General features: G+C 38.9%; 1 long non-coding RNA gene across 1 annotated transcript in view; it reads right to left on the reverse strand.

Annotated features, from left to right (window-relative positions):
* The window catches only part of LOC116576114, a 92,036-nt gene extending 64,860 nt beyond the window's left edge, over nucleotides 1-27,176 (reverse strand). The window contains exons 1-2 of the long non-coding RNA XR_004280051.1: nucleotides 26,441-27,176; nucleotides 16,310-16,421 (exon numbers count right to left, since the gene is read on the reverse strand). This is a non-coding gene — a long non-coding RNA (uncharacterized LOC116576114). The remainder of the gene's footprint in view (nucleotides 1-16,309; nucleotides 16,422-26,440) is intronic.
* Between the last annotated feature and the right edge of the window lie 434 nt (nucleotides 27,177-27,610).

Consider the following 27,610-nt stretch of genomic DNA (forward strand, 5'->3'; position numbering starts at 1 on the left):
AGGCTGGATGCTCTGTAAATTCTCCCCACTGCCTTGAAGCAACATGCCAGCATCCGCCGGTCATTGGATTCAGCTGGTCTCGAGGCTGTGCCTGACACTCCTCCTTCTTCACCCTCTATTGTTGGGATTCATCTTACCCTGGAAGTTAACCCCCAATTCCCCTCCAGTCACCAGACTACTAACTAAAGACTCAGTACAACCTGACCAGAAGAGTGCAGGGTCCACTGAGAGAGGAAAGGGACTCTCAGCGGGATTTAGCGACATGCTTACTCTTCCATATACCCTATACCAGGCTACGTTTGGGTGCAGTCGACACCACGGTAAAGTGCTCACTTAGCCCTCGCCTTGAGAGTTCCGATGGCACTCCCTATTCTACCTCCTTGTAGTGGTTATAGACAGGAACTCGCAATGAGGCCTGCTCAGTCCTCGGGGATTTTGGCTTCCGGGCTCAATATCATTCTTCTCAATATTTTGGTCCTAAATTCTTGGAGAGTTCAAAATCTGCAAGGATTATTTCAGTTCGTACACCTCTCTTTTCCAGATACCCTAGATCATACCCGAGAGCTTATCAATAGCAAAAACAAACTCAACCCCCTCTACCTCCACCAGAGAAGCAGAATCCCAGAAAATGTGATGACTCAAGCAGAATTGGGAGCTGGGTACTGACCTTCAGTAAGGCTGTTATCTTTATGCCCACTGTGGGAGCTTGAAGTCCACAGAGAAGGCACTTAAAAGGAAGTTGAATATAAAATGGAGTAAAAAACAAACTAGAACCCACAAGGACAGACCAGAAGCTGTGTCAGCTCTCACCACCTCCAACCTTACACTGAGCATTCTGCTGAAGACACTGATACCCTTCATGAGGGAGTGAAACCCATACCTGACCCAGTGGCTGGAAAAGCTGAAGGAGGATCCAAGGGTGCTGTGCTGGCAGTTTCTGGATGCCGCCCCACAGCAGTGAGACAGGCCAACAAACAGGCAGCAATGCACATGAGCTACAAAAGCACCCACCCCATTCTTGAACATAAAAATAAATGGCTCCTGCTTTGCTTCCACCTTCCTTAATTACAAACACGCCAAAGACAGTCCGGGTAAGGTGTTCAGTTGGACCAAATTGACTCCTTGGAAAACCACTATCTCCTACCCTCCACAATTTTCATTTCAACTTTAACACTCCCTGGCAACCAGCTGCCATCTTTCCAGCTCATCCCCTCTAGGAGTCTCCTAACAGTTCTTTGCTCCCACTCCAAAGGGCCCAACAATCCAAGGTGCCTCCCACGCACTATATCCTCAGTTTCCTCTGTACCCAGTTTAGTATTAGAATCACTCCCTTGCAAAAACCCCATCTCATTTTCCTCCCTCTCTTTTCATCATACTCACCTGCTAAAACACCCTCCACCCCCCACCCTCACCCCCCGACGACGACAGGTAAGTCCAATTCTCCACTTACACTCACTGCCTAAACTTGCACAGTGGGACGATTACTGCAAAAAACACATAACCATTCTGATAGACCTTCCTTTAAACTACTTTGAGTTCATTCCCCTCAAATGAATTCCTAGGACTCTCCAGAAGCCCTACGGTATTTCCCTGGGACCCATAGCTATGCCATCGCCTACCTTCTGCGTTTCCTCCTTCTCCTTAAACTTTAACCACATCCTCCCTGTTTCCCTCTCCAGCCATGACCTTGCTCCTGTTAGTATCTGTTATCTGCTGCCGTCTAATAAAACATACTAAAAGGTAGTGGTTTCAAATAAAAACCATGATTTAACTCAGCCTTCTGTGACTTGGTAAATTAGGCGGGGCTTACCTATTCTTATCTGGGTTCACGCACCTGTATGAGCCTCAGCTGTGGTGGCTGAGAAGGCAGACACAGCGGGGGCCCCCTTTCCACATGGATTTTCACTCTCCATCATAATTCCTAGAATGAGGATGGAAGCTTGGAGATTTCTCAAGGCCTAGTGTTAGAACCGGAACATTCTGTGGGCAGAGCAAATCACAGGTCCAACTTAAAGAGCTGTGGAAACAAACATGACCTCTTAAGGCCAGGATCCTTTGAGCCTATATTTAGAGACCATCACGCTGTTTCATTACTCATGAAAAGGCCAATGGATCAGAAATAAGGACAGAAAGCAAAAGAAACACCATATCCATATTTTCTACTTTACCTATTTTATCAATATTCTCATATAAATAGATTATCGATTTTTAAAATATTTGTGTTATTATCAGGTACCTGGATAGCTCACTCAGTTAAGCGTCTGTCCTCGGCTCAGGTCATGATCCCAGGATCATGGGATGGAGTCCCACTTTGGGCTGACCTGCCACTCCCCCCTGCTTGCGTTCTCTCTCTCTCTCTCTCTCTCTCTCTCTCTTTCTCTCTCTTGTGCTCTCACTCTCTCAAATAAAAAAATAAAATCTAAAAAAAAAAATGTGCTATTGTTCCTTTTTTTTGCTTTCAATATTGATTGAATTACACATTAAATGTTCTCTGACAAGGATCAAGCCAAATACAGACAGTGAATAAAATTTTTGTAAATGAAGTTTTATTGGGACATAGCCATGTTCATTCATTTACATAAATCGATGGCTGTGTTCATAGGACGACAGAGGAGGTGAACAGTTACAACAGAGGTAGTATGGCCCCTACAGCCTAAAATATTTATCTGACCTTTTACAGAATAAATTTGCCAATTCCTGCTTGATGGCGTCATTTTTCCATCTCTGAAGTAAGCCTATTGATTTTACAGGATTCTAGCAGACATCATGTCCATTATTCAAATCCCAGTGGTTTGCGCAAAAAAGAACTACCTCCACAGTGCCACCCTTCATTGACTCAACCTTTGTATTCCAAGAAATTTCTTGGGTAGGCTTTACAGACGCTGCCACATAAAATGAAATATTTATTCCATATAACAATAGAACCAAAAAGCCCCTGCAAAGAACACTTAGCACAGTCACCTCTTCAAATACCACTAAACCTAAGTAAAGCAAAGACCTTCTTTTACTTTATCAAACTATTAATCAAACATACAGGAGTAACACTTAAATGTTCTTGGGCATTACTGTACTTTAGAATCATCTGGGGGAAGTTACTAACAGGCTGAATCTCAAGCCCCATCCCTCTGAGACTATAGACCCCATTAAGTTTGAAGAACAGCCCAGGAGCCTGCATTTTTAACAAGTGCTACACTGATTAATGCTGGTGGTCTAGAGACCTCACTTTGAGCCATTCTCAACTAAATAGGGTGAGGAACCAGAAATAAATGAGACTTACTTAACCATTACTTTTACTACTTTTTTTTTCTATGAAAAAAAAATTTAGTAGCCCTACAGGTTACCAGGTAAATAATTAGCGGTGTATCATTTCCTTAAAAGTTTTATCAGTGTTCAATAGAAAGTAATTGTTAAGCACTTTGGATTCTATTCCAAAGTTACTTTGCTCAACACCTTCTATGGTCTATGAAAATATTGATTATATCTATATTTTACCAAGATTTTTAAATCATCAAAGCTAAAAGTAATAATAATAAAATAATCAAAACCATTGGACCTTTTGGCATTTTGGAAGAAATTCTTCTCTTTCCCCTGTCTCTCCTTAGAATCCTCTTCCAATACAATTTGCTGAGATTTTTCTTAAAATCAAACAAAACAAAAAACCGTGTAATGGGAAGAGAAATGAAATTAAAAAACGTAGGTGTGATTCATCTGTGTATTCAATCTCAAAGCAAATTTCTCACTTGGAACATGAGGAGATAATACTAACTACTTTTTGCCATACCTCACATATTTGACAATGTGTGATTTTCTGCTCTTTACATTTACGTCAAGACTTTAAAGATCAATTTCAAGTGTTCACATCTATACTTATTTGGGGAATAAAAGTGGATTAAGGAAGTTCTCCTATTGCCACAGATACTGTGCTATCTTTAGTAGGTACCTAAATAAAAGAATGGGAAACCATACTCCGAATTGACACCCATTGGAGGAAATGGTATTCTTTTTTTCCTTTTAAATTCATGAATACACGGAAAGCTACATTTCATTACAATTTCAATTTTATGTGACTATATCACTGGAATATTGCTAGTGAAATGTAATGATGGTTTAGGCCATCGGTTCACCTATGAATAAGTGAGATGTCTTAGCTGGATGAATTCTCATTCCTTGTTGACTATTTTGCTACTACCATAAATAATGTTCAGGCAGAGCTACATGGAGAAAATGAAGCATTTTTTGCAGTCTTTTTGATAGCATAGATATGGAAATGCCCAAAATTGTTCTCTTTTTTTTATTATTTTACATTTATACAGCACCTCCAATGTAACTTAAAACCCGTAAAAATTGGAAGCAATGAGTTGATGCCTGAGAAAACCTTAATGGAACAGGACCCAGAATGGAGCATAGAAGAAAAACAATGCTCCCGTGAATATGACTTTATAAACAAATCCAATTGCTTTTTTGCAGTGTTTTTTTTTCTATTTGTATGCCTAAATGCACAGATGCAATAGTAAACCCTGCAGTTTCTAGCAAAGGCATCAAACAGCCTATGTATCAAAGAGACAAAAGAATGATAGGCTCTTGAAAGTGACAATGAATATCACCAACTCAGAGGCCACAGCGTTCTGAGCAGGGTGTCCCAGGAGCAAGCAGAATAACAACAGCAACAGAAGTAGCAGCTTCTTTTTACATACTGCTTTTCACCAGTACTCACTATTCCTAAGTATTTTACACACATTATTTCATTTAATTTTCACAAAACACAAAACCTCTGAGGAGGAAAGTATCATAACCCAGTTTTAGTGATAAGAAAACTCAGGGTTGGAAGTTAAAACTCTGGGCCACAGTCATGATGTCAGAAAGATGCAGAGTCCACAAACAGATCTATGTTTGACCCCACGTGTATCCTCACTCAGGCAAGTCATGACTGTCCTCTTCTAGAGGATTCACTTTTCATCTCTCCCAATCTCCAACCCAATATCACAGCCTCTCCAGAGTCTCAGTGTCTTGTTTCTGAACTCTTTCTATTAAGAGCCCATCAAACTCCTTAGCACATAGTAGGTTCTTAATAAATGGTTCTTTTCTCCTCACTATGAATAATTACTCTTCTGTCTGGCTCAGCTCTCTGCTGTCTAAAGTGGAAACCATGTGGCTGATAAACACAGGCATACTTACCATCTCATGACATGAGGAGGAGCTCCTGAAATGAAGGTGGGCGTTTATTTACAGTGTTGAGTGATTTGCATTTCAAGACACACTGTAATACTGAAACATTATGTATCATTTTGGATGTTTGAAACTGGTCAAGATTTTCTCCATAAGATAGTTACCCTTAAGACTTTATAGTATCTGTGTCCTATGTCTTCTAGAAATTCTGCTTTCATATATTATATATCAGTGAAATGGGAAATACAAAAAATGTTTTAGACTAAGGCAATAGGCAATAACACTGTGATTTTTGTCTAAACTTCTTGAACTACTTTCTCAGGAAAACACAATACCCGATGGCATTTAGAATACAGTTTTTTATAGACCCAAGTTGCTAGGAATAAAAAAACACGAGCAATATACTGAGGAAATTAAATGTCCAATTTAAATAATAAAATATCTATACACATTCTCAATTTTTTCTTATAAAAAGTATTGCAGTTTCCATAAACACTTTTCAAGTTTCTTTCTTGAGCCCGAGGCTCATTGGGGAAATACCAAGAGAGAGAAAAAAGGAGGAGAAATAAATAATTTAGTATTTATTAATGCGTTTTTTTACACTAAATGATATTGCCATTGTTCCCAGCTGTCCTGGACCTGAGCATAAGGAAGTGGGAATAAAAGGTGAGGGGAAGATAAGTAGGGTAAAAAGTGAAGGGAAGATGGAAAAATTTTCCATCTCTTCCAATCATTCATGTTCTGGTACCACATCTTCCCCACCTTAACCCTCCCATGAAGTAAATATAACATAAATATCTTATGTTATCAACACTAACTGTAAAGAATGGGCCATGAAAGTTATTAAAGCATAAAATTATAAAGTTTCTTATAGCTAATACTTCTCTTATCATTTTATAAGAAACTAAGTTTTTGTAGCAAATTAAACTTTCATTGCTATATACTAAATGTTAGTATTTATTAGATTTCCAGTGAGTAATTAGGGTTTTTAATGAAACAGTAAACCACTGAAAATTAAACGTTAAGTACTTAAGTCTAAAACTAATGGAGAGGGAGCAAAGAGCAAATGATATCAAGAATTTCTTTTATTTCTGTCCAGGGCACTTCTTTCTTACTTTTGGTCAGTTAGCATACATTATTCCCTCATTCCATGCTCAGAGATTGAAACAATAGCAGAAGAAGGGAAACGAAGTGTGAATTGGAGAACTAGCGATAGCTTACATCTTACGTTGTGCTGTCCATTGACCAGGCACTCTGATAAACACTTTATATGTATTAATGCAAGTTAATATCTACCTCATTAAAGACTCATCTCATAAGGAAGATAGTATCATTACCCCCATTTTACAGAGAAGGACATTAAGGCAATGAACGATGCAGTAACTTACCCAAGGTGATATACATTTCTAACAAATAGAAGAGCTGAGTTTTCCACATAGACATCCTATTTTCAGATTCTGTGCTCTTATGAACCATACTCAACTCTCTAAGAAAATGGCTATTCACAAGTATAATACCAAATTAAGAGTAGCAGACAAATGAGCTATCTAAAGCTACAGGGAACAACGCAGATGGATCTCACGGACACAATACTGAGTAAAGAAGCCAAATTAAAGAGTACATAGGTATTAGTCCATTTACATTAAACAACAAAAACCAAGCAAAATAAATCTGCTGTTAGAGTTAGGATGGTAGCCACCCTTGAGAGTGAGAGGTAGGACCAGGAGGGATATATGAGGAGGGTTTCTGGTACAGTTAAGTCTGTTTTTTGCACTGGGTATTGATTACATGGTATGCTAATTTGTGAAAATACATCCAGCTATGTCCTTATGACATGTGGCTTTCTCTGTATGTGATTATACTCAATAAAAGGTTTGAAAGAAGGGGAATGGGAACTTTTAAAGTCCGCTTAAATAAAGCATGAAAAGCACTCTCTTCACTCTCTAGCTGTCCCATTCCAAGGCAGGGGATCCAGAAGTAGTCATATCCCCATTGTATCCTCTGACCTTTCTTTCTCTTTTTTCTCTTTATCTCTCTCTCTTACAAAACAACAACAACAACAACAAAAACCTGAAAGGAGGAGAAGATATCCCTAGTGTCCTGTACTAAATACTAATTTGAGTATCCAGCTTCAGTTTGTTTGGGATAAAGGTGTTACAAAGAAAGTTAAGAATGACAAAATTTCTGACCCATCAATAATTTAAAATGTTGAGTGACTAAACAGCTTTTCTCCAAACATCATGACTGTTGGATAAATTTGCATCAACATCACAAGACTCTATCCACACTAATGCTGCTCTATCCAGTACCAGAAGGGGAAGAAGGGAGGCATTGTTGGAGACTGGGCTTTTGTCAGAATTAGGAAGAAAAAGAGAAATCTAGAATCCACATTCCGAAAGGTCAAAAAAATGTGTAAAAACTCTGATATCTGATTTTCATGGCTTGAAAACTCTCAGAACATTGGTTTCGAGCAGGATGTATATTTCTCCAAACTGCCATATAAGCCTTTTGTGCCTAAGACATCTAATAATGAGAAAAATAAGGAAGAAAACACACCACATTCTCAGAGATCGTTTCTAATGGAAACCTAGTTTTGACAACTCTACCACCTGCTTTATATCATTAAACTGAAGGAGACTATGAATAGGAAGGGGGTGGAGAAGAGACATTGCTAATAAAATATTTAAGAACATCAGGAAGAGCCGTGTCAGGCTTTTAGTTTACCCAGAAAAAGCATCTTCCTAAAGTATCAGTCAACCAAGATTTACTGTATTAATAAAATCACCTTCAGATTATAAAGGTAGAAAAAAATGCACAAAATGCAGACAGATAACCTATTTTTAAAGTCTGGAGTAAAAAGGTAAAATGTCCTAGAAGAAAGGCAATGTCAAGTATCTTGCTCTTGGTGGCTGCAGTATTTACTTTGACCTCATCATTTGCAAGTGATTGGTACTGAATACCGATATTTGAAAATCATCTAGGAGCTACGTTCTAATGCTCTAATGCGGCAGGAATATCCACATAATGCTAAAGAAGATTTAGCATCTCTTGAAACAAACAAACAAACAAAGAAGCAGGGATGGCTACATAGTTAAATTCTGAACTACTACCTCCTCCACCATTATTTTTGTATCGGAGGTGAATGATTGATCACATAGGATGGAATTTACCATCTTTCAAATGTGCATTTTCCTCTTGAACACTGAAATAATGAGGGTCCCAGAGAGCCATGCAGATTGCCCAATCTATCAGCATTTTTCTCTATGTTTGACTTTCATTCCTCTGCATTTGATCGCTTCTGAAATAATGGTAGCAGAATTGAAAATACTCTTTCTATTCCCCCGGTGATTTTCATTTGTGATAGATAAGCAGATGCAATTTTCCTATTCCAGGAGCCAGGGAAAGACACCCCCAGACATTAGCAAGCTCAGTAAATACAAGGGAGGGGAACCCATTCGCTATACTCGCCCACTCCAGTGAGAGGGAAATAGGGATTCTGTGCAGCCAAGCAAGCGAAGTGGGTGTTCATCCACACGTTCTTAGTGACTGGACATCCTACCTAAGCATCTGGAGTATAAATCATTCTAATTCTGGGGCCTATTTTCTACATAATAAATGAGATTAAAAACTAATCCTGTGCTATGATTTTGTACTAATTTAAACTGATATGAGAAGCTTGAATTATCATTTCTGTACATTTGAGTTGTTTTCTCTTACTTTCGCTTCCCTACAACAGAACCTCCCTCTACCTTGTCTTTCCCCGAACCCACACACACAACCGGTCCATTTTGAACAATGGGAAATTGTTTTCTTTATGGCATTGACTACTGCGGAGGGGTCTGCGGAGGAAAATTCTTAAAGGTTTTGCAAGAAAATGTGAGCTGTCAGCCTCACTGATCTGCATAAAATTCCTCCTCAGTCTCAACTATTTTGCTTTTGTTTCTGGTGATTTTAAATGGGAAAGTAACATAAAGGGAAAATGTTTTAAAAGCCCAACCTTAGACTTCTTTCACTCCATATCTTGTTATTTCCTTTTTTTTTGGCAAGAAAAACTTAATTATGTAAAGTAGTGACAGCTCACCCAGATCTTTCACTGATCCACAGCACAGATAAGCAATTTTGAAGAAGTTAAATATTCAGTGAAGATACTGCTAATCACTACCCCAGGAACAGCCCAACAGAAAGATTATTCTTTGCATTGTGGATGTGCTTGTCATTTGCAGAGCTTTGCAAATACTCCAAAAAGGAGAGGCTTGGGGGAAAATAAACTCTCAGAGGTGAAAATGCGAAATTTATACTCTTGTAAATTATTCCATGATAGGTGTTATAATTTTCTTAGAAATTAAGGGAGGGGCTATTCTTCTAATTTCAGAAGGAAATGCAAAATCTTACATGAGATGGAATCTCTCCAAATTAAACCATTTTGCTGAAAAATATCTGAGTACATACGATGCACCTCTCTTTAGAAATAATAATTCAGGGGCACCTGGGTGGCTCAGAGGGTTAAGCCTCTGCCCTCAGCTCGAGTCATGATCTCAGGGTCCTGGGATCCCACATCAGGCTCTCTGCTCAGCAGAGAGCCTGCTTCCTCCTCTCTCTCTCTGCCTGCCTTTCTGCCTACTTGTGATCTCCCTCTGTCAAATAAATAAGTAAAATCTTAAAAAAAATAAAAAGAAAGAATAATTCATACACTCTAAGTGGATTTCTAACTGAAGCTAGAAATGTTTTTCCCCATTTTTGATCCAATACTTGGCAAACACAGACTCAGGTTGGTACCTAGATACACAATACCTTACTTCATCACATTATATTAGGGCCATGAATTATCATTAGAAAAACTTTCTAACCTTGAAATTCAATCTGTTCTGTTGGGTAATTTTGTAGTTTTTAGAAGATGCATCCACCCTTAAATTTAAAATAAAATAAAATTTAAAAGAACAATGAAAGAACAATAATGTAATAATGCCAATAATATAGGAATGAATAAATAAGAAGATATTTGAAAATTTAAGCAATACTACTATAAATGTCATCATTTTAGATGTCTTTGGGTATGTCTAAGAATAAATATCATATATTTGCAGCACTCGTGTCTGGCCCTTCCCACACAAATGTCTGAGACCGTTAATCTCATGAAATTTCATAGGTTGAGCCTTTCCCACATTTTCAGGGGCTTAGGATTCTGTGATAAACTCCGGCTTGGAGCTCGGCTTCTGTGTGTTCTTGGCTTTCACACCTTGCTCCGATACCCTAGGTGTCCTGTTGTCTCTGCTCTGAACCGCGCCAGCCACAGAATCATTTTCTCTTCACTGATTTTCACCAAAAAAAAAAAAGACAATTTTACTGAAAGTTCAGGGAGACAGAGAAGCTTTAGGTCCAGAAACACAAACAACTGAAAATTGAACAGGAGCTATCTCTGTTCTAAAAGGGCCTTTGGCAAACCTCTGCCCTTTCTCTGTCCCTCCCTCGCCTGTGGGTGTTTGCTTCTTTCAGACTCCCGAGCAGTTCTCTTTCAGAGTAGTTTTACTCCCTTTTTTCTTGCATTGCCACCCCCAAGTAAATTGTCAATATATTTTCCTTTCAAAAGATGGCTCTTATCCAAAGGGGAGCGCTGATGTCCGCTTTAAAGATAATTGTGTCACCCCATATTTCTCTCAATTGATTTCAGCAGTGCCTTGTTTTAAGCAGGACTGATGGTATCCTATCCCATTTTACCTACAGGAAACTAAGGTTCAGGGAGATGAGGTTACTTGCAAGGGTCACACAGCTAAGCAAAGTCAAAACCAGAACTCATGTCACCTGTGCTCTCGAGCTCGCACTCCCTTACAAGACAGGTTTCCTTCTCCTCCATTGATGACCCTTCTCTCCTCTCTCTCCAGTATAGATTAGAAGTCCTCAAGGAGTATAGTCCATATGTTATGAGTTAAGAAGTATAGCAAACACACATCAGTAGAGAGGTCTCCGAAGCACTGTCTGAATCAGCAGCATCAGCATCTCCCTGGAACTTATGAGAAATGCACATTCTTGGGCCCATTCCCGACCAACTGAATCAGAAACTCTGAGACTCAGGTCAGCAGTCTTGGTTTTAACACTTCTTCCAGGTAATTCTGATACCTTCAAAAATTTGAGACTACTGGACCAGCTGTTCATCAAACTAGTTTCTTCTTTCTAGGCAGAGAACTAGATAGACAACATTTCCCAGATACTTTGGAGGTAGCCGATGGAGTATGGGTAAAAGCAAGATACATTATGTCCTGTTTAGGTCCATAAAGAGTTTCCATTAATGACAGTCCGTGTTTTTCCCCTTCCATTGTCTTGTTGCAGGGTAATGTGTTGACCCTGAAAGGTTTGTTTGGAAGATGGTAGAGCCACAGGCTAAAAGGAAACTGCTTGAAAGAAAGCCACCAGTTGGTCAAGAAGATTCAATTTGTGTCACGTCACCTGAGGCTTGACATTCACCTGTTACAGCTGTTAGCATTAACCTAACTCATATATGAAAGTATTATTTGAGGTGGGCATAATTTCTAGGGTTAGGATTCTTCAAGAAAAAACATGCAGAAGGTAAAGCTAACCATACTAGCCCTATTTGCCTGAAGAAAGAGATCAGAGAAAATTTTCTTAAGCTCTAAAATAGAGACAAAACTGTCATATGGGTTCTGCCTTGCTATCAGCAGGGAGGGGGGCGGACTGTGAGAGAGGGCAAGTAACAAGAGAGACTTAGGTGCTATGAAAAGAAAGGACTGAGATCATATAACAACAGCCATATGCCATTTTTCATTTGGATCACATAAATTCTGTAGGTACCTATCCACCTAGGACTGAAATGGACTTGTGGGAATAAAACTCTTTGAAGTAAAAAAATTTGGTATTGGGGGCTGTTATGGACACTAAAAATTATCAGATTAAACCCTCTCACTTTGCAGGGATTTCATTAGCTGCTCAGGATTCTTAGCGGCTGAACCAAGCCAAAATCCCAACTCTCCAGCTTCCCATCAGGATTCTTTTCTACCATCTAACATTTTAAACTTATTTTTAAACTTCAAGGCACTTTCCTATAAATATTGTTTCTCTCTCTTATATTTCACACCCAGAACTTACGACAGAGGTTAAGTACACTGAACTTGGCTCTACTGTCCATATTTTTTAAATTCTGACAGCTTTATTGACTAGATTTCCACAATAATAGGGGATGCATTTGTCCATGAGAAGCTACAGGTAGAGAAAATAATCCCCAAACTCTCTTTTTTCATGAAAGAGTGTGCAAAACCTAGACAGGACTGAGAAATGGAAAGGCTCCTGGGCCTAATGGAACGCTTACTGAGATCTATTGATTCTGATGCAGCACATTGATTGGCCATCTAACTCCACACTCTGTAATGTCTAGCCAAAAGAAAAAGTATGGCCACAGATAAAAGATGTCAGCAATGTCACCAGCTGTGATCACAAGTTTCCAAAAGGGATTGTGACAGTTAGTGAAGCATCTCTTTAATGTTAGTTCCCAGGAATATACTGTCAAGTATTCATCTCGGTAGGATCTAGAATCACACATCTCATGTATATCTGCTTTAGAGTCACGTGCACTTTTAATATCTAGGTCTGCCTAGGTCTTTTTACACATTCCCTTACATGTTGTTATAAATTGCCAACTGAAGATAAGTTAAAGAAGTGGAGACTTTTAGGAAGTCCTTTACTATGATAAGATTTTATTTCATTAGTCACCTAGATTTCCAACTCTCTAAGGATTAAACAGATCTTGCATTAGAACAGCAGCGTGCTGCTGAGACCCAGGACAGGCTACTGGGTTCAAATCCTCACGCTAGCACTTAATGACTGCGTCTTTGGGAAAGTTGTATCACTTATTTGTGCTTCTGTTTCTCCAAACAAAGGATGGAGGTAAATAATAGCACCCAATTCCTAGGATTAACTGAGTTTGGATTTTTAAAATGGTTAGAACAGTGACACCTAATAAGGGATATATATGAGAAGGTGTGTTAAAAATAAAAATAAAAATAAAAAAACAAGAAAACCAAGATAATTAACACCTAGGCAGCTAGATCAACCCGGGGGCACATCAGACTTCATTACTATTTCAATGCTTCTGGGCAAAGCAGACTAAGGTGACTCAATCTGCCACCAGGTAAAAAGGCAAGAATAGCCATTTGGTTTGACAAAACCCAAAAAAAGTGATGGGATATTATTAGAAAAGCCTTTATATCCTACTAACCCCCTCAAGTAAACTTGCTAAAACCAAAAAATAATTCATTTTTTCATATGTCTAAAAAAGACAGGAACAATCAATCTTCTTTATTAGCGGAGATACTTAACCTCAGGTTAGCTAGCCTATGCCACTCAGCAGGCTCCCCAGCCACCAATTATTGTGTATTCAGGGAGTGCAAACCAATTAACCTGAGCAAACATGAATTAAAAGGTAATTCTCCTAAAGGTGAAAAACCACACCATGTTCTCCAAAATGATTACTCCCTATATGAATTGTAATCTTCATTGATTCCCTCATTCCCTTCTCCTTTAGTCTGAGTGGCCAATCAAAAGTTGACCATATACTATTCTTATATACTGCTAAATGTTCCTGACGGATGTGAGAAATAAACAGAGCTAAACATGGCTATATTAAAATAGCAGTCAAAATGATGTACCACAGGAAGGCCATAAATAAAAAAATATGATGAGGAATGAAAAAGAGATGAACTAAAACAAAACCACTTACCCAACTAGAAAGGGAGGGAAATATCTACAATCCGCAAGAGCTATCTAATTTGTGGGGCCCACTGCAAAAGAACAGGCAGAGGTCCTTGTTCAAAGCTTATTACAAATTTCAAGGTGGCAACAGCAAAGCATTCAACCAAGCATGAGGCCTTCTCAGTGTGGGGCCATGTAACTGCCCAGGTCTCATGGCCATGAAGCCTGCTGTGCTAATGAACGTGTGAGCTTGTAAGTAAAATGAAAATAATGAAGACAAGCACATAAATTCAAATCACAATCTAGGAAGATCTAGGGGAATGGGAAAGGAAAGATTGGAAGACCTGATAAAAGGAAAGGATATTAAGGAAATTGCAGGGAATAAAGACAGAAGAATAGGAAATACAGATGAAAGAGTGGACAGGTAAGAGGGACCAACGTAAGAGGACAAACCTGAGTCAACATCACCTGCCAACAGTGCAATAGAAATATGGACCAAAAGAAGCAAGTTCATATTTGGGTCTCCAAAGCAAGCAACCCACAAGTTGATACTCTGTGCCCTCTCTCCAAGAAAAGGATAATTACAGTTACCCAAAGAGCCTAATTAGAAGCTAGGGGAGGAGGGATTAAGAAAAAGGCAATGACTAAGTGTTATGGAAAAATTCTTTCAAAGCCCTTTGAACAAGAGAGCATCTTTTTTTTTTTAAAGATTTTATTTATTTATTTGAGGGGCGCCTGGGTGGCTCGGTGGGTTAGGGCCTCTGCCTTCGGCTCAGGTCATGATCCCAGAGTCCTGGGATCCAGCCCCGCACCGGACTCTCTGCTCAGTGGGGAGCCTGCTTCCTCCTCTCTCTCTCTCTCTGCCTGTCTCTCTGCCTCCTTGTGATCTCTGTCTGTCAAATTAATAAATAAAATCTTTAAAAAAAAAAAAAGATTTATTTATTTATTTGACAGAGAGAGATCACAAGGAGGCAGAGAGACAGGCAGAGAGAGAGAGAGATTGGAGGAAGCAGGCTCCCTGCTGAGCAGAGAGCCCGACGTGGGACTCGATCCCAGGACCCTGAGATCATGACCTGAGCCGAAGGCAGCGGCTTAACCCACTGAGCCTCCCAGGCGCCCCAAACAAGAGAGCATCTTAACTTGAGTCAGTCTGTGTTTCAGAATAAAGAGGACATCTGACTACTAAACCATACTATCATAGCTAGTTTTGCAAATAACGAAGAGCTAGGGCACATGAACAGAAACAGATTAAACTGTTCATTATGAATTATTGCTTTATATTACATAAAATCAGGAGCTAGATAGCTATTATATAATATTATTGTATAAATGATCCCTAAAATGGATTGCCAGCCATTACACACAACCAGGAAGAACAAAGAACAAATTTGCAAAGCAGAGTTAGTTCACATTTCTATTGTGAACAAAAGAACAGTATAGAATAATATAGAACAATAGAACAATATAGAATAATAGAACAATAGGGATCAAAATCAACTGCTGGTTGAAGTACATGCTTTGATGTTTACCTAAATTCCAATGTAAACATGTGTATCAAATGACTTGAACCAATCACGTCCATTACCTTGAAAAAAAAATTATCCTTGCAGCCCAATAAAGCTGCAATTGCTCAAAAAACATTTAGAATCGTCTTTATTCATTAATTATTTTTAACCCCCAAGAGTTTTGAGTTATTATTTTTTTAATCAAAATCAGGAGAGTTGGGGTGCCTGGGTGGCTCATTGGATTAAGCCGCTGCCTTCCGCTCAGGTCATGATCTCAGTGTCCTGGGATCGAGCCCTGCATCGGGCTCTCTCTGCTCCGCAGGGAGCCTGCTTCCCTCTCTCTCTGCCTGCCATCTCTGCCTACTTGTGATCTCTCTCTCTGTCAAATAAAATAAATAAAATCTTTAAAAAAAATCAGGAGAGGAGGTTGTCAGTTCTGAAGGTAAGACAGAGTTCACAGACATGATGACAGCGTAAGAAGATATATTCTCTTGCCCCACATGCTCCTAATATATAAATCCATGAAATGAGACAAATTTAGAACTATAGACAATCTTAAAGATTATATAATCTAGGCTACAGCTTCCTATTAGACAGATGAAGAAACTGAGGTCCCAGGAGACTTACCTGAGGTTCCACATTTGGCTAATGAAGAGGCATGACTAGAACTTAACTCACATTCTTCCTTATGAGTGGTCTTTCCACATGACTGAGAACCATTGAGGAAACTGTATGACCTTCTAGAAAGTCACTGAGAACCTCAGGTATCATCTACCAACATGCTGAATTGTTACCATCTCTGAAAGACAAGTCAGTCAGTCCTGGTTGTCATGGCAATAATTCTTCATACTCACAGCCTAGTGATTGTATATGTAAAATGCAGCCAACCCAGACAGGAATAAGCCTTATTAAAACAACATTCTAAAATTGACACAGCTTACCTGGTTTGCCCATTCTGAGTTCCAGAATCTTGACTGCAATTGTCATATAAGTTCAATTCAGTCCAGATATCTATATTTAACAGTATTGGAAGGTATTCTTTATCTTGGGACCCTAGGGAGAAGAAAAGCAAAAAGTAATTGAGAGCAATTGAACCCAACATTAGAAAATCTGAAATTTAAAAGGTTATTGTATATGTGTTAGCATAATGACATAAAAATTATAAACAATGAGATCCTGATATTAAATTCCCTAAGAATTAGTGAAGTCCCTAGTCTCTTACCTCTCTTTACTTCTTTCTCTTATTGTCCATTTATTTTTTCCAACCCCATGCTACTCTTTTCTCATACAAGTATGTGCCGTGACCAATTTCTTGTATGAGAGTGCTAATACAGGTTCTATGTCTACAGTCATTCAGAATTCAGACTCAAAATAACAGAGGTATCCCCCACTGTTTTCTAAGGAGATATTTTGCCCTCTGCAATGAAATCTAAAAAAAAAAAAAAATGTCTATAAGCAGCTACTAGAAATGTGCTTTCTTCATCCATGCCCCTTTTCCCCTCTACTAATCTGCAATTGTTTTCTGCAGCTGTCTGAGAGACAGGAAAGAAGCCTAAACACCTGAAAAGTGTCCCTTTTGATCCATATTGCTGCTTCTAAACCATTTATTTCTCCAAAAGCTTTCAAAACCCACAATTCCTTTGAAGCTATGCCATCTTGCTATGCCACCCACATTCTTGTTTCTCTCCTTTATGGTTCTACTTATAAAGGACCTCTCAGTTATTGATGATATTTTTACTTGACTACCTACATTCTTTCCACCCTACACCATTCATCATTCCTTGGAATTTCAGCAGCCATGAGAATGACTCACCAAAAATTCCGGTTTACTTACTAGGTCTTTGACTTCACATCTTAGCCATCCACTCCTACTGTTATAACCAAGACCTTGGATTTGTCTGTAAATTCATCACCCCCAAAATCCCCATTGGAAACATCCCACTCAGATCCTTCTCTCCAGCTTACTTCCCTAGAGCATCCACTTCATTAATTCTTCCACATCACCATGATCTCCACCCATGATTTCATTATTTTTTTTTTCACCCCTTTTCTGTCTTTACTTTCCTTCTCATTCAGGCTAGATCCTGGGGTCCATGACTAAATTCATGCTCTTGGAGACTCCCTCAGCGTCCTCATCATAGCTTCATTGTATTTAACTGAAACAACAACTCTTTCTTGTTCTCCTCCTTTTGTCTGCCTGCCATACCGTGGCTACATGCTGCTAGCAAATAGCACACACTGGCTTGTAGATTTCATCTCAGCTTCATGATAACAAATCTAAAATGATTGGTCATCAGTTCCTAGCAACTTTCCCAAGTAACTTCATTTCCCCACTTTCTTAAAATGACCTAACTTTCTCAGCAAACCCCTTCTCTAACCTCCTCAGGTAAGGGTCTTTCCTCAAAGTCATTGGAAAAAAATAGAAAGTACTCAATCAGAAATCCATCATGGTGCCATCATCAACTCTACACATGTTTTCTCTGTTTTCAGTTTTAAAAGTGTCTTTATTCCTATCAAAACAATTGTTTCCACATGTGCTTTTATTCCAACCCTCTCACCTTCTCAAGGATTTCTGCAGCTCAGTTCAGCACTGCTATCCATCCACCACTTCTGCTAGATCATTCCCATCGGTAGGTATTTTTTCTATCTCCCGTCTTGAAAGAATAAGAACTCCCTTAACCACATACCTCCCTGAATCCAGCAAACACTTTCATTTTCTCCTTCCTTCACAGCAAAACTCCTTAAATGAGTCATCTGTATCTGCTTCCTTATTTTTAATTCACTCTTCAAACTTTCCAATCTATTAAGTCACCAAAAACTTTTATTGCCAAGTCCTTGCTCACTTTTTTTGTTGCTATAATTATTTCTTCAGCAGCATCCTTTGATGGTCACATTTAGTCCCACACTTTTAAATACCATCTAGGGTAACAATTTCCAACTGTATACCTCGATCTAAATCCAGACCTCACCACTGCCTAACTGAAAACTCCTAGGGACGTCTGGGTGGCTCAGTGGGTTAAAGCCTCTGCCTTCGGCTCAGGTCATGATCCCAGGATCCTGGGATCAAGCTCCAAATCGGGCTCTTGGCTCAGCAAGGAGCCTGCTTTCCGCTCCCCCTCCCACCCCCTCCTGCCTCTCTGCCTACTTGTGATCTCTGTCTGTCAAATAAACAAATTAATTTTAAAAAAAAAAGAAAAGAAAAGAGAACTCCTAGAACATGTAATAGGCACCTCATAAGACAAAAAACATAGCCCTTCCCCAACCTCTTTCCCATTTCAGGAGACAGAATCACAGTCCTCTGAGTCATTCAAGCCAGAATCAATGAATTTTTTTCTTTCCCCACCCCCTATTATCTGTCAGCACATCTGTTGGTTCCAGCTCCAATATACATCTCAAGTCAGTTCACTGTTCTCCATTTGTAAGACCAGCACATTCCAGAGCACTGCCATCTCTCCCCGAGACTACTTCCAGAGTCACTGCATTGCTCTTCTTTTCATCGCACTTCCAACAACACCAACTACCTACTTTCCATAAAATAGCTAGATGTTTTAAAACATAATTTAGATTATATTACCCCTTGCTTAAAACTCTTCAGTGGCATTCCATTTCTCTCAGAACAAAGCCAAATTCTTAACCATGGGTTTGTCCTCCTCTTCAACCTCCCTCCATACAATTTTCTCCTTTACTCATGATAGCCCAAGGATATGGTTTTCCTATTGCTTGAACACACCAAACCTTCTCTTACTGCTATGCCTTTGTATTTGTTGGTCTTTCTATTTGAAATGCTTTCTATACCCCTGACCCCCATCATTTCACTTGACTGGTGTACACTTACCCTTAAAATTTGGCCCATATATCATCTCCTCGGAGAAATTTTCACTGACCTCCATTTAGAATGGCTTCCCACAGCTATTATCTCTCATCACTCTTTTTTTTTTAATTCTTATTACAATCCGTAATTCCTTTGTTTATGTGTTTACTTACTTTTTCATTGTCTTGTTTTTCTCATTTAAGGTCACTGAGGTCAGAGACTCTGTCTTAATTACTGATAAATCTTTTACACCTAATACATTGGCAAAATTTAGGAACTCAGGAATGATCTGCTGAATAAATGAAGGAATTTTCCCTGGATCTGCATCATTTTGGAAAACATACATTGAGACTATCTGAGGGATTATTGAGGATGTTTCCTAGAATTTCCATATTAGTGGGCTGTTGTTTTTTTTTTTAAGAATATTTACTTATTTACTTGAGAGAGAGAGAGAGCAAGAGAGCATGAACAGAAGGAGGGGCAGAGAGAGAGGGAGAAGCAGACTCCTTTCTGAGCACAGAGCCCAATGTGGGGCTCAATTCCAGGACCTTAGGATCATGACCTGAGCTGAAGACAGATGCTTAACTGACTGAGCCACCAAGGTGCCCCTGGTTTTTTAATCAGACATTATCTCTGATTTTAAAGTTTGGGGTTTAAAGATAGTTATTGTGTTGCTAATGACATCTTTATTTAGCTTATAATCTGCCCTGAATGTTTGGATGTTTTTACTACCTACATTTAGATAAGTATCCAATAACCCAGGTTGTAGTACACAAACATAATAAGATTAATAACTAACATTTGCTGAGAGCTTTCTAAGTTCCAGGTACTGCTCTAATCTCATTATGTATATTAAACCAAAGACACAATTATAATACCTATTTTACGGATGAGGAAGTCCTATAAACCTGCTGATTTGAAGGAGTCTCAAGTAGGGGAATGCTTTCTAATTCTCTTCATTAGAACTCAATAGTAATAATTATCAAGAATGACTAAAAAAACAGTACCAGTATCTTTCTTCAAATCACACAAGTTGAAAGGTTTTTCAGAATCTTAATTTAAAAAGACTTCTGTGAAAAATAAAATAAAATAAGAAGACTCCTCTGCTTGACATGATGAAACTCATGATGTATTTAAACCAACAAAAGCAAACATTTAAATCAAATACTTAAATGTTTATTATGTGCATTTTAGGTCTTTCTGTAATAATAACAACAACAACAACAACAATTCTTTGATCAGTGGCTCTCCTTCCGTTTCCTCTGGGTCCAATATTGTGCTTGCCCATTTCACAGACTACTGAGTTGGACAGCAGCAGCTGATGTGGTATTGATCACTTTATTGCACCACACATTAAATACTTGCTCTAATAAATGTTCTCCCAGTTTGCTCTGTGTCTCTGACTGGAGGGAGCCATAGCTGCCAGCAGAGCTGGAGTTAGACTATCTTTTCTTCACCTCTTCTGTGGATACTGGGAAATAGAATTCCACTACCAACAAACGGTGAAGATTTGGTGGGTCATGATGAGAACAGAATCAAACTGAAGACTCCTTATAAATAATTATATTATTCTGTTCTGTTTTATGTAGCATATACATATATGTTTTCATAATATTAATGTTTTTATATTTTGAAAGAAAGGATTTTTATATTTTGAGTCCTTATTAATAGATCTCAATGGTCATCATTATTACGACTCTAATAAATAACTTTGAGGGACTAACAAATTAAATGTACACAACAATATAAAACTAATAGGTGTTTGTAAGGTAAAATCTTAAAATGCATTTTGAATCACTTTTTTTTTCTTCTTTGGCAGAAAGAACACAGTGTGAAAGCATCTGAATTCGGCATAGCAGTGCTGGATGATGGCAAAAGGATAATGTATCAATAACCCCACACAGCACTGTGGGTCAGGCTCCTTCTCACATCCCAACTCCTGGTCCCCATGTTCCTGAGGCATCACTGTATGGGTACGTCATATGCACCATTACACATCTTCTTATCCACCTCCCCCCGACATATACACACTCACAAAATCACTTCAGCCACAACTACTACAACCAGTTCTCTTCAGGTTTCTACCAACTTCCTCAAATGTAACCTGACAGCTCCTCACCCCAGCCTGTACTTCTTGCCCCTTTGTCCTGCCCCCAAGCTTTTCTACATTTGATCAAGTTTCAGGCATGCACCACCTTGGGGAGCCCACAGTTAATGCCTGTGGGGCTACCACTGGCCACCAAGGAACAGAAGATGATAAAGACTTGCACCTCTCAGTTCCACCTGGGCAGTTTTGAAAGGTATTTCATAGGTTCCTCAGAAAAGCCCAGCAAGATTAAGACTAGTCAATCCACACCAATAGCCAACTTGATAACTTATCTCTATTTTGGCTTTACTTCCTGATGGTCATCCCTCTGGCTCCTGCAGTTAAAGAAACTACTTACATGCAAGACTTGTCTTGGTCTCTACATTCAAGGGAAGCCAGGTTAAGACGTTCTTTTCCTTTTAAATTATTTTTATGTTGGAGGAAAAGGTTAAGTAATTTTTAATGTAATTTCATTTTCATAATTAATTCTAAATATATTATGAAACAAAATGTACATTTTACACATATTTTTATCTTAAAATACAAAACTTTAATTAAGTTTCACACCTTTAAGGAATGCCATCCCAGAAACCAAACAGTTACTATAGTAAATGCAGAGTAAGTCCCTCAGGGGTAACAATTTATGCTGGTGCCTTTGGTGTCTATGAGCCAACTTTCACCTATTTCTCTGAATCTCATTGTCTGAGGGCTTTTCTCTGAATCTAATGAGAACCCATTCTGCCTGGATGGATAGTAACATAGAAGTTCCTGGAATTAACCTCTGGAGCAGCCCTCGTCCAATGCCCAAGGAATGGAGAATTAAATACACAGCACCGTAGAGAAAGGGGGCAAGGAGAGAGAAGAAGAGAGAATATAGATAAATAGAAAGATAAAGATAGAGATGTTATGCCCGAGTTTTCGTGTCCGAGAGACCACCAAGGAGCCAAGCACCGATGCAATCACACGAGGATTTATTTGACAAGCTTAAGCTTGGGCCCAAGTATACCCAGCACAGCGGAGTAGGGACTTGGACCCCGAACCAGATTACAGTAAGAGTTTTTTAAAGGCAGAGTAGGGGTGGACTCTGCGGTGGGTGAGGACAAGGGGATTATGGATGATGTAAGTCTCCAAGGACTTTTGGAAGCAAGGTCTCCAGGACCTTGAGGGGCTAGCTATTGTTGGGAGAAAGGTTATTTATTACCAATAATAAAAATCTTCTCGTGAGACCCTTTAGATGTCTATCAGTGGGCCATATACTTGGGAATGATTCTCGACACTATCTTGGAGGTTTAGAGATAAAGGAATTGTTAAAGTAGACTTACAGGATCCTGGTCAGACCTGTCGGGGTAGGGGGTCGGTCAGGCTAGGATTGTCCTTAGCAAAATCTCAAGGTGAGGACAGTTAAGTCCCCAAGGGAGAGCCACTCTGTCTGTTTCAAGGGCTTGTCAGTAGGTAAGGAATTTTAATGATTTTCTTCTGCCTCTATTTCCCACATCAGCTAAACCTGAGGTGGGATGGCCTTAATTTTCTCAGCCTCCACAGAGATAGGTATAGAGATAGGAAAGTTGTGGATATTACTATGCCTGAATTTTACCCCCCTCCCCAATTCATGTGTTGAATCCTTAAACACCAATGTGGTATTTGGAGAGGGGCCTTTGGAAAGTAATTCTCTCCCACCCCCTACCCCCCTGTCCTCACACTCTCTCTCACTGTGTGCTCGCACTGTCTTCACACAGGGAAAAGGTGGCCATCTGCAAGGCAGGAAGCACGCTCTTACTGGGGAACTGATTTATTCTGCACTTTCATCTTGGACTTCTTGACTTTTGGAACTGCAAGAAATAAGTTCCCATTTTTTAAATCACTGAATCTATGGCATTTTGTTATGTCAGCTCAAGCTGACCAATACAGATATAAATATTCCTCATCCCTGAGGTGAGAGATCTCTGGGGTGCCTATTCTCCACCATTACCCAGACTTAAGTGTCAGCGGACATTAATAGTTAACTGACTTGATAACGTACTTATCTTATATTGGCTGTCTTCCCTTCCCCGTCTTACTTCTCCACTTCCTTACTGGTGTTTCATACATTTCTCAAATAAGTTATTTCACATTAAGAAACTGTCTCAGAATCTGTTTCTGTGGGTACCCAAATGGAAACAGTTTTGTTGGTGTAAAAATCTGGTATAAAGCACTGCCCTAAGTAATACACAAGAATACTCGTTCAGGGACGCCTGGGTGGCTCAGTTGGTTAAGCAGCTGCCTTCGGCTCAGGTCATGATCCCAGCGTCCTGGGATCGAGTCCCACATCGGCCTCCTTGCTCCGCAGGGAGCCTGCTTCTCCCTCTGACTCTGCCTTCCACTCTGTCTGCCTGTGCTCGCTCTGACTTGCTCTCTCTCTGACAAATAAATAAAATCTTTAAAAAAAATAATAATAATACTCGTTCAAAGCTAGGTCAGCACTTTTATTCACTAGTGTTAAGCCAGCTTAAATGAGATCTAAAAATGAGATGTCAGAGCTTAATTCACAAGAGGTTCTGTGAGAAGAAATTCAGTGTGCATGTCTGTTCTTAAAATAGTTGTACCTCAGTGCCTACAAGGCTTAGGGCTAAATTGGGGTGACTTTTCTTGGGTTGGTTTTTTTTTTAGACTTTTTTTTTTTATTACTTAGTGCTAAGTGTCATTCACACTCCTAACAAACTGCTTACTTCAAAATATTTTTACCAGAGTACTGTGAACATCAGTTTCTTCACTGCAGAGCAAACAAAGAATAGTTAAATTGATCTCAACCACTTTTTCAGTCTTTACATCAGAGTCTCTTCAAATGTCAAACCATTGTCTGAGGTGTATAGTTTTAATAACCCAACTTCATAGTGTGTTGCTTAAGACCTCAACCCTCACCTTTCTCCACAGATACACCATATTTATGAATTGGATCAAGGGATTTGCCTGAGGCAATGAGATAGAGATGGAAATGCCTACACTAAGTGAAAAGAAATATAAAATGACCTCTTGGAATTTGTCCCATTAAATTTGGTTTTGATGAGCTCCTCCTCATTGCCAATGTGTAGACAAGACTATTCTTTGGAAGTTTTTTGATCCTAGCTATATCCACAGATTTCCTCACATTCTACTCTACTCTAGGAATAAAGAACTCACAAGAAGCAACCAGAACAAAAGAAAGAGGTCAAAAGTGTAGATTTTCCAAGTAATATTATCCAAATGCAGTGTTTTAAAATGGCCTTAGATAATGAGAATGGTAAGTAGGAAGAAAAAAAACTACCATTATTCATTGGAGAAAAAGAACTACCATATGGCTGCTCTAGGTGGATCTATAAGAAAAATAATGACAAATATTTATGGAATACTTTCTATGTGCCAATTATTGCACTAGTTCCCAAGAAATCAATAATTTAAATTTTAAATTTATTTAACAATCCTTAAAAGCAAACAGTGTGAGGTACGTGGGTGGCCCAATCAGATGAGCTTCCAACTCTTGGTTTTGGCTCAGGTCATGATCTAGCAGTCCTGAGATCAAGCCCTGCACTGGGCTCCGTGCTCAGTGGAATCTGCTTCAGATTCTCTCTCTCTCTTTCAAATAACTAAATACATACCATCTTAAAAAGAAAAAAAAGTAAACAGTGTATTATAAAATCAGGAAAAGTAAATCTCAGATTTCATTATAGTGTCATAAATGTAGCCAATAAGCTCTTCACTTGGGCACCAAAGGATTTAAGGAAGCAGATTCTCAAGGAGCCCGAAGATTTAGATATATGGGATATACTTCTTTCCTACCATGACTTAATGGACAAACTGACTCCCCTACCCCCAGTCCCTCCAAAACTGATAGCAGTCTAAAAGGGGGATTTTTTTTTTAATTCCCTATGAACATATTTGATCATTTGAATATATATAATGGAGTTGAAATAGAACATTTGATGTAAGAAAACAGTATCAGGTAATATAACCCCATTACCACAGTGGAGAGTCTTAGGTAAAGTATGCAATTTCATTCATCTATCCTAGCAACTAATATTTCCCCCCCACAGACCTTGCTACACAAATATTTAGGCAGTATTAGGCTCTGCTGCTCTTTTACCCCTATTTCACTGCAAACTGTTTAGCTTCCTTATTTCCTTCCAGTCCAGCTCTGGCTTTGCCTCACTGAACTCTCTGAAAGCACAAAATCTAAGCCATGACTTTTAACAGACTCCTCAGCTGATACTATGGGACCACCTTTGCACCGCTAATCACATCACTGACCATGCCAGCCATGTCACCAGGCACCCGTGACAAAGTAACGCAGGAAAATTTTCTGTCAATATCTAGAGAGACAGTCCATTAAGACGTGTTTCCCCGCAATGTAAGGGCTGTGCTATGATGGAGACAGGTGAAAGGTGCCACAGGAGGGACATAGCCCAGCAGAAGAAGGGACAGATGATGATCAAAGATTTCCTAGAGGAGGTGAGATATGAGCAGTCTTTAAAAAGAAGCTGAAGCTAGCTGTACATAAAAGGGGTGAAGGAATTACCCCTTCAACAGGCTGTATTCTGTCTCACCTTTAAAGGCTTCTCAAGAACCTTGAAGGAAAGATGACAGTGGAAAGCAATGAAAGTCATGAAAGCAAGGACTCATAGGCAATCCCATTCACTAAAGAGCTCACGGAAACATCATAAAGGGCAGAGGTGTAAGAGAAGTCCTGGACCAGCTGAGATCGATATTCCCAGTTCAAGTAAATCTCCCTGCTTGGTTCCATCTGGGTTTACCTCCTACAGAAAAAACAAGAGTCCTGAGAGGTTTATGAACTCTCTGGAAATTGTGAAGCTGCAGCTATCAACATAATTTATTAATCCCATGGAGGCCAGCAAGAGAGGCTTTATCAACAAATTCAGATTTACACCTTACTAAAAACAGAAAAGTAGAGTTTTACCTCTCCAGTAGCCCCGCTTTCTGAGGGGGACTTTCTGTGACGCCCAGTGGATACCCAAAACCATGGGTAATACGGAATGTATCCTATGTTTTTTCCTATATATGCATACCTATGATAAAATTTAATTTATAAATAAGGCACAGTAAGAGAGAAACAATAATAAATAATAATAAAATAGAACAATTAAAATATACTGTAATAGAAGTTATGTGAATGTGTTCTCTCTCAAAATATTCTACTGTACTCACCTTCTTGTGATGATTTGAGATGACAAAATGTCTATGTGATGAGATGAAGTGAGGAAATCATGTAGGCGTTGTGAGGTAGCACTTGGTTCCTATTGGTCTTCTGATGCTATTTGCATCAGAAAGCAGATGATCTGCTTCAGGACTATGGCTGACCTGGGTAACTGGATCTGCAGAAAGCAAAACTGTGGATGCAAGCAGGGGTAGGGGGAAATATGTATCTGTTTAATCCACAGTTTAAAGAGGAACTTACTTGATTCACATATACACATGTTTGAGAGGATGTTGAATGCTTGTAGTGCTTTTAAAGGTAAGCAACACTCTATATATGGCTTGTGTTTTATGCACTTTTGCAAGTTAGTTATAAAACCAGTCTCCTTTTGTCATTGTCAAGCCCCAAGAATACATAAAGATGACAGACTCTTGCCTCCTGAGTAAAAATAAGACATATAAGAACCAACCAAATCTTGGAAATGGTAGAATGCTTTCATCTCATCATGCTCAATAATTCTATTTTAGTCAACACATGTAATATCTTACTGAAAACTATTTATATCCTTAATTTCTTTGGCAATTGGAGAATGGAAAAATTTCTTATATGAAAACAAGTCATATTTTCCCCCTACAGTACGAATTCACTAATGTGTGAGTCCCAGCCCTTATCGACTTTACACTTAGTCATGACATATATATCATTTAAATTTAAAAAAATCAAAATGATCTAGTCCATTGTAGGAAAAAGTTCATCTTCAATAGCCTTGAACAATGTTAATGAGTGTGCAAGAGTCTCCATTCTGTGAAAGAGAGAATCCGTAGAAGAAAAATACCACCTATGCTGAATGGTTTGGTGGAAAGCAGCCATAGATGGGCAAACTAACATTTTTAAGATGCTGCCAAAAGAAAATTAGAACTCAATAGCCTTCACATGAAGCACTTAAAAACTATCAATGGCAATAAAGTTGATGAGATGTTAATAGCAAAACATAAATAGGTATTTATATATAACACAAATAAAGTGAATACATTGGCATCTAGGAAATAGTGTGTATCAGCCTTGTAGAACCATCAAGACAGTTCCATGTCCACAGTCTGATTCAATAGACATAAAAGTCAGAAATTTCCCTAAATTGTCTGTACTTTTTTCATCAGCTCTCATCAACTTACTTTAGAAAT

This window comes from Mustela erminea, chromosome 17 (assembly GCF_009829155.1).
Source record: "Mustela erminea isolate mMusErm1 chromosome 17, mMusErm1.Pri, whole genome shotgun sequence".
Taxonomy (NCBI): domain Eukaryota; kingdom Metazoa; phylum Chordata; class Mammalia; order Carnivora; family Mustelidae; genus Mustela; species Mustela erminea.